The sequence below is a fragment of the Vulpes vulpes genome, chromosome 16 (genome assembly GCF_048418805.1).
Source record: "Vulpes vulpes isolate BD-2025 chromosome 16, VulVul3, whole genome shotgun sequence".
Taxonomy (NCBI): Eukaryota; Metazoa; Chordata; class Mammalia; order Carnivora; family Canidae; genus Vulpes; species Vulpes vulpes.
This window is the reverse complement of record NC_132795.1, coordinates 1,562,331-1,570,002: the sequence shown is the minus strand read 5'-3', so window position 1 is coordinate 1,570,002 and position 7,672 is coordinate 1,562,331.

Here is a 7,672-nt window from a genome sequence, read left to right as displayed (position 1 = left end):
CCTTCCCTCACTCACACTTGTGCTCTCTCACTCGCATGCTTTCTCTCTCTTAAATAAATAAATAAATAAATAAATAAATAAATAAAATATTTTTTAAAAACTTCTTGGAATTAATAAGCAAGTACAGCAAAGCTGGAGAATATAATGTTAATATACAAAAGCTATTTTCCTATATGAATAAATGGAATTTAAAATAAAAAACACAATACCATTTACATTATTACCCCCAAAATGAAGTACTTGGATACATATCTAACAAAATATGTATGAGATCTATATGAGGAAAACTGTAAAATCATAATGACAAAAATCAAAGAAGTAAATAAATAGATATTCCATGTTCATGGGTAGGAAAAATCTATATTGTCACAATATTAGTGTTTCCCAACTTGATCTATAAACTCAATGCAGTACTAATCAAAATCTCAGAAAGCTATTTTGTAGATATAAAACTGATTCTAAAGTTTATATGGAGAGGCAGAGACCCAGAATAATCAACACAGTACTGGAGGAGAACCAAGTCTGAGAACTGACACTACATGGCTTCAAGATTTACTCTAAAGCTATGGTAACCAAGACATTGTGGTATTAGCAAAAAAATAGTCAATCCATCAAAAAGAGATATTAATAAGATAGAATAGAGAGCCCAGAAATAAGCCCAAATAAGGATAGACAATTGATCTTTGACCAGAGAGTGAAGATAATACCATGAAACAAAGAGCATTTTCCATAAATGGTGCTAGAACACTGGGCAGTTATATGCAATAAAATAAAATAAATTTAGGCACAAATCTTACATCCTTCATAAAAATTAACTCAAAATGGGCAAAAGACCTAAATGTAAAATGCAAAAAGTATAGAACTCCAAGAAGGTAAGATGGAAGAACATCTAGATGACCTTGGGTTTAGCAATAGCTTTTGGGGATACAATGCCAAAGGCATAGCCATGGAAGTAAGAATTAAGAAACTGGACTTCATTAAAATTAAAAATTTCTGCTCCGTAAAAGACACTGTCACGAGAATGAAAAAACAAGCCATTGGCTAGGAGAAAATATTTGCAAAAGACACATTTGATAAGGGCTCATCCAAAATCTACTAAGAACTCTTAAAACTCAATGATAAGAAAACAAACAATGCAATTCAAAAATGGGCCAATGACTTTAAAAGACACCTCACCAAAGAAGACACGTGGATAGCAAACAAGCCTATAAACAGATGCTCCATATCATATTTCTTCAGGAAAATGTGAAATATCAATACACACCTACTGGAATGGCCAAAATCCCAAATAACCCAAATGCTGGCGAGGATTTGGAGCAACAAGAACTCTCATTCACTGCTGGCGAGAATGCAAAATGGTGCAGTCACTTTGGACAATAGTTGGGTGGTTTATCACAAAACTAAACATACTCTTACCATACAATCCAAAAATTGTGCTCTTTGTTCTTTACCCAAAGGAGTTGAAAACTTATGTCCATATGAAAATACGCATATAGATATTTATAGAATTCTTATTCATAATTGGAAAACTTGGAAGCAACTATGATAGTGTTCAATAGGTGGTGGATAAATAAACTGCGGTACATCTAGATAATGGAATATTATTCAGTGCTAAAAAGAAATGAGCTATCAAATCATTAAAAAAAAATGGAGGAAACTTATGTGCATATTACTAAGTGAAAGAAGCCAATCTGAAAAGGCCACACCCTGTATAATCCCAATTATATCACAATCTGAAAAAGCCAGAACTATGGAAACAGAAAAAAAAAAAAATCAGGGGTTGCCAGAGGTTAGGAGGTAGGGAGAGATGAATAGATGGCTCACAGAGGATTTTTAGTACAGTGGAACTACTCTGTATGACTCTGTAATGGTAGGTTCATGCCATTATAAATTTGTCCAAACCCATAGTATATACAACACAGAATGTGAACCCTAATTTAAACAATGGGTAATTTGTGTCAGTGTCGTTTTATCGGTTTAACAATGTGCTGCTCAGCCGGGGTACCCTGAAAATGAACTAGGCTATACATGTGGGGGAAGAGGCATAGGAGATATGAGAAGCCTCTACACCTTCTTAATTTTGCTGTGGGCCTAAAACTACTCTAGAAAATAAAGTTTCTTTTTTAAAATATTTTGTTCCAGATGGTGTTGCTATCATTAGTAGCCATTTATCTGCTGCTACTGGCCATTATGTCATCCCTTTATAGTTAATCCCTGCACAACTGTGACATTCTGAAAGTTCCTGCTCTCCCAAAATCTCAAGTTAATGCAAAGATCCAATATGCATTAATTAGTCATGGGAAAAGAATCCCCACCATTTGGAGTTGCGGGCTTTCAGTCTTTCTACCATTTTGAAATTTCATTAGGTGACTTTTATATTTTACATATAGCCAAACTTCTACAAACAACAACCTGGTTGTACACACATACCTTCCTTTTCCACTCAGAAAAGGAAGTAGGTAAAAGTAAATCCTTTTTATCTATATTTTTAAAAAGAAATAATTCAACAACTTTAACAGTTATTAACAGCAAATTACTTGTGATACTATTGTGTTATTAACCTTTAGATAAGATCACCGCTCTAGAAAATAAATTGAACTTTCAATTATTTCTTTCTAATTATGAAACATAAAACCTAATTTAATGCTAATTTAACAGTAATTTCATTGGTTCAGATTTTTTTCTATTTTCATTTTTGTTTCCTCTTTATATTTTTATAGTTATTTAAAGGACTTAATATATACTTTTTTCATTATAAATAAGTAGGGGCTCTTTTTTTAAAAAAAAAGTTGGGATTTAAATCTTATGTGACAGATACATATATTCTGTGATCCTCTGACTTAATAGTCCAACAGTTCATTTACTATCAATGACTTACAGTACAAATCATTTTATCAAACAAGAGAAATGGCTAAGTTTGAAATTTTCCACTCAGTATGTTTACTATAAAGGAATATGAAACTGACCATTTTCAATTACTTTGAAAACAATGAAATGGAAGTAATAATGGTCTTTCCAAGAAAGAAAAGAATAAATTGTACACTTTTCACTGTGTTTATATTGCAACTGTGAAGTAGTCCAATGTAAGTCCCAATGGAACTTGAAAATTTTCCCATGTCATCTCACACTTCACAATTTTTAAAAATGCAGCATCATTTCAATTAGAAGTGCCAGAAAGCACCAAATACTAGCTTTATAGAGTAAAAGTCTTTTCTGTTTGATTTCCAAATGTAGGAAGAGCAAAAAAATAGAATCAAATCATGGGAAGTGTCTTTTCTAAATACATAGAGATCATAAGAAAAATATTGGTCATAAATCATTAGGCAAAATAGATTTACTGTTCAATTATTCTCTGTAGTAGATTGTTTGAAAAAAAAAAAAACAAAAACAAAAAAATGGCTCCAATTCACATTCCTCCCTGTTTCCATGCTCATTGCTAGATGACTCTGAAGTTCCTCCAATCAAGAGCTCACTCCTATTCCTCTACTGAAGAATGAGTGGAAGGGGTATGGGAAAGAGCAGGTGACTGTGGAGACAGGGGAAGGGTGAGGAAGGGAAAGTAATGTAGCAGAGGGGAGGAGGCATTTTTGTTGTTGTTGCTGTTTGTTTGTTTTTTTAAGATTTTATTTATTTTTCCATGAGACACACAGAGAGAGAGGCAGAGACACAGGCAGAAGGAGAAGCAGGCTCCCCGCAAGGAGCCCAATGTGGGACTTGATCCGGGGACTCCAGGATCACTCGCTGACCTGAAGGCAGACGCTTAACCGCTGAGCCACCAGGAGTCCCAAGGAGTCACATTTGGGTTTGAATTTTGGCAGGTGGAAGTCACAAAGGATACAAACAGATGCAGAAGTGATCATAGCTGGTAAGGGATAGAGTTAGAGTGATGATTATGGTTCAGATCATCAGTGTAACAGAGCTGGAGAATCTGGGCTGGCTTTTAACTTTATTTGATCAAATGAATGTGGAACAAGTGAGGAGGTGTCAGTTCTGAGCCAAGGCTTCCAAAGACCTTACATTCTCTCCTCTCCCTCTTCCTTCTCTACAATTGTCTGAGAAAAGAGGATAAAATAACATGTAGAACAGAGCTGAATTAGGGATACCTGGGTGGCTCAGTGGTGGAGTATTTGCCTTCAGCTCAGGTGGTGACCCCGGGATCCTGGGATCGAGTCCCCCATCAGGCTCCCTGCAGGAAGCCTGCTTCACTCTGCCTGTGTGTCTCTGCCTCTCTCTGTGTCTCTTATGAATAAATAAATAAAATCTTAAAAAAAAAAAAGAACAGAGCCGAATTATCCTTCTGAGGCTCTCCTACACTTGTAACAGCAGCTGACCACAGATATGTGAGCAAGCTTAAATGAGATCTGCTGACCAGCCAACTCATAAATAATAACAAATTCTGTTATTTTGTGATTCACACCGTCCAAGAGGTAGGAACGGCAGAAATGGTTATGATAATCTCTGATTTCAGGAATTAGGACTCAAAAGTTGTTGAGCTAATTTGCTAAGCTCTGAGCCTACCTGTGATGTAAGCTCTAATCTCCTGGATCGAAGAATAGAGCCTAAATTGAAACACAAATACACTACATTCATTTGGTGTCCCCGAATTCCATTCAAATAACATCTTCTTTCAAAATATGGAAGTCCTTTTCTTAGCAGTTTCCTCTGGCTTAAAATTCTCTAAGAATCTCCAAAATGGTTTGGAGAATTTCAGGTGGGAGGACTAAAATGGATTTTTCAGGGAAACAGTTTTTAAGGCAATATATGCTACCTTCTTTGTCATGGTTTTCAGAAAGTAAAACCATGCCGAATGATCTGGCTTTCACCAGATATGAAAAGAACCATACATTCTTATTCATTTACCTTTTAGCATCCGGTGAATGATATGGTTATGCACTTCCAAAAAAGCAAAGAAAATGCTGTGCTTTCAAAGTAGCAGAACCCCATTCAGGGTAAAATGGTGTCCTAAGACAGATCATGATTTCTCTCATCAAAAACACACCATCTGCTTTTTCTCTAAGACCAGGAATAAAACAAGGATGTCCACTCTCACCACTTTTATCCAACATAGTACTGGAAGTCCTAGCCACAGCAATCAAACAAGAACAAGAAATACAAGGCAGCCAGATTGGTATGGAAGAAGTAAAACTGTTACATTTTCAGATGACATGATACTATCTGCAGAAAACCCTAAAGACTCTACCAAAACCTATTAAAACTGATACCTGAATTCAGTAAGGTCACAGGATACAAAATCAATATACAAAAATGTGTCACATCTCCATACACTAATAATGAGGTAGCAGAAAGAGAAATTAAGAAAACTGTCCCATTTACAGTTGCACCAAAAATAACAAAACAACTAGAAATGAACTTAACCAAGGAAGTGAAAGACCTGTACTCTGAAAACTACGAAGCACTGAGGAAAGAAGTAGAAAACAATACAAATGAATGGAAAGATACTCCATGCTCATGGACTGGAAGAAGAAATCTTAAAATGTCCATACTACCCAATGGAATTTCCATATTCAGCGCAATCCCTATCAAGATACCAACAGCATTTTTCACAGAACTAGAACAAACAATTCTAAAATTTGTACAGGACCACAAACAATCCCGAATAGCCAAAGCAATCCTGAAAAGGAAGAACAAAACTGGAGGCATCACAATCTCAGATTTCAAGATATGCTACAAAGCTGTGGTCATCAAAACAGTAGGGTACTGACACAAAAATGGACACAGAGATCAATGGAACAGAAGAGAAAATCCAGAAATAAACCCACAATTAAATGGTCAATTAACCTTTGACAAAGCAGGAAAGAATATCCAATGGGAAAAAGAAGGTCTCTTCAACAAATGGTGTTGGGAAAACAGGACAGCAACATGCCAAAGAATGGAACTGGACCACTTTGTTACCCCATACACAAAAACAAACTCAAAATGGACCTAAATGAGAGCCCTGAAACCATAAAAATCCTAGAAGAGAGCCCAGGCAGTGATTTCTGACATTGGCCATAGCAACATTTTTCTGGATATCTCCCCTGAGGCAAGGGAAACAGAAGCAAAAATAAGCCACTGGGACTACATCAAAATACAAAGCTTCTGCGTGGCAAAGGAAATAATCAACACAACTAAGAGAAAACCTACTGAATGGGAGAATGTATTTCCAAATGGCATATTGATAAAGGGTTAGTATCCAAGAGGTGTAAAGACCTTATTAAATGGGCAGAAGACATGAACAGACATTTCTCCAAAGAAGACATCCAGATGGCCAACAGGCACCTGAACAGATGCTCCGCGTCACCCATCATCAGGGAAATACAAGTCAAACCTCAATGAGATATCACCCTCACACCTGTCAGAATGGCTAAAATCAAAAACACAAGAAACAACAAGTATTGGTGAGGATGTGGGGGAAAGTGTCGTGCACTCTTGGTGGGAACGCAAACGGGTGCTGTCACTGTGGAAAACAGTATGGAGTTTCCTCAAAAATTAAAAATAGAATTACCAGATGATCCAGGAATCCCGCTACTGGGTTTTATCCCAAAATGTGAAACCATAAATTCAGAGGGATGTTTGCACCTCTCTGTTTATTGCAGCATTATTTACAATAGTCAAATTATGGAATCAGTCCAAGCGTCTCTCATTAGATGAATGGATAAAGAAGTTATTTATATATATATATAGAGAGAGAGGGAGTAGAATAATACTGAGCCATAAAAAAGAATAAATTTTGCCATTTGCAACAACAAGGATGGATCTAAGGAGTATAATGCTAAGTGAAATAAGTCAGAGAAAGACAAATACCATATGATTTCACTCATATGATTTCACTCATATGTAGAATTTAAGGAACAACAACAACAAAAAATGACCAAAGAGAAAAAGAGAAACCAAAAACCAAACACTTAACAATAGCAAGCAAACTGATGGTTACCTGAGAGGAAGTGGGTAGGAGAATGGATGAAATAGCTGAAGGGAATTAAGAGGACACGTATCATGATGAGCACTGAGCAATGTATAGAATGGCTGAATCACTACATTGTACCCTGAAATCTAATACTGCATGTTATCTATAATGGAATTAAAAATAAAAAATAAAAATAAAAAATAAAGACATAGATTTAACATTAAAACAACAACAATAAAAAAACGAACACCGTCTGCTTTAAAGGTTAGTGCCACAAAGCTCCATAAATACCTGTAGTCAGAGTGAAGCACATCTTGGCAGGTAATTGTAAAGTCTTCATTGTAAAGACTAGTTCTTATTTTTGTTATTTCTAATATCATGAGTCCCACCTTCCCGGTCAGCCAGAACACAGATGCCACTTCTCGGAGATGGAGGTGGAGTAGTCCCCACTGTGGTATTCAGAAGAAGGATCAAGCAGGAAACCAGAGACTCGGGATTTCTGTATTTTCTGGTTTGAACTGTGTCTCTCCAAAATTTATATGTTGTAGTTCTAACCCCCAGTATCTCAGAATGTGACTATATGTGGAGATGGGGGTATTTAAATTGCCAATTAAGTTAAAATGAGATCTTTAGGGTGGGGTCACTAATATGAGTGGTGTCTATAGAAAGAGGAAGTTAAGACACAGACCGACAGAGGGAAAAACCATGTGAAGACACAGGGAGAGGATGGTCATCTACAAACCAAGGAGAAAAGCTTCAAAAGAA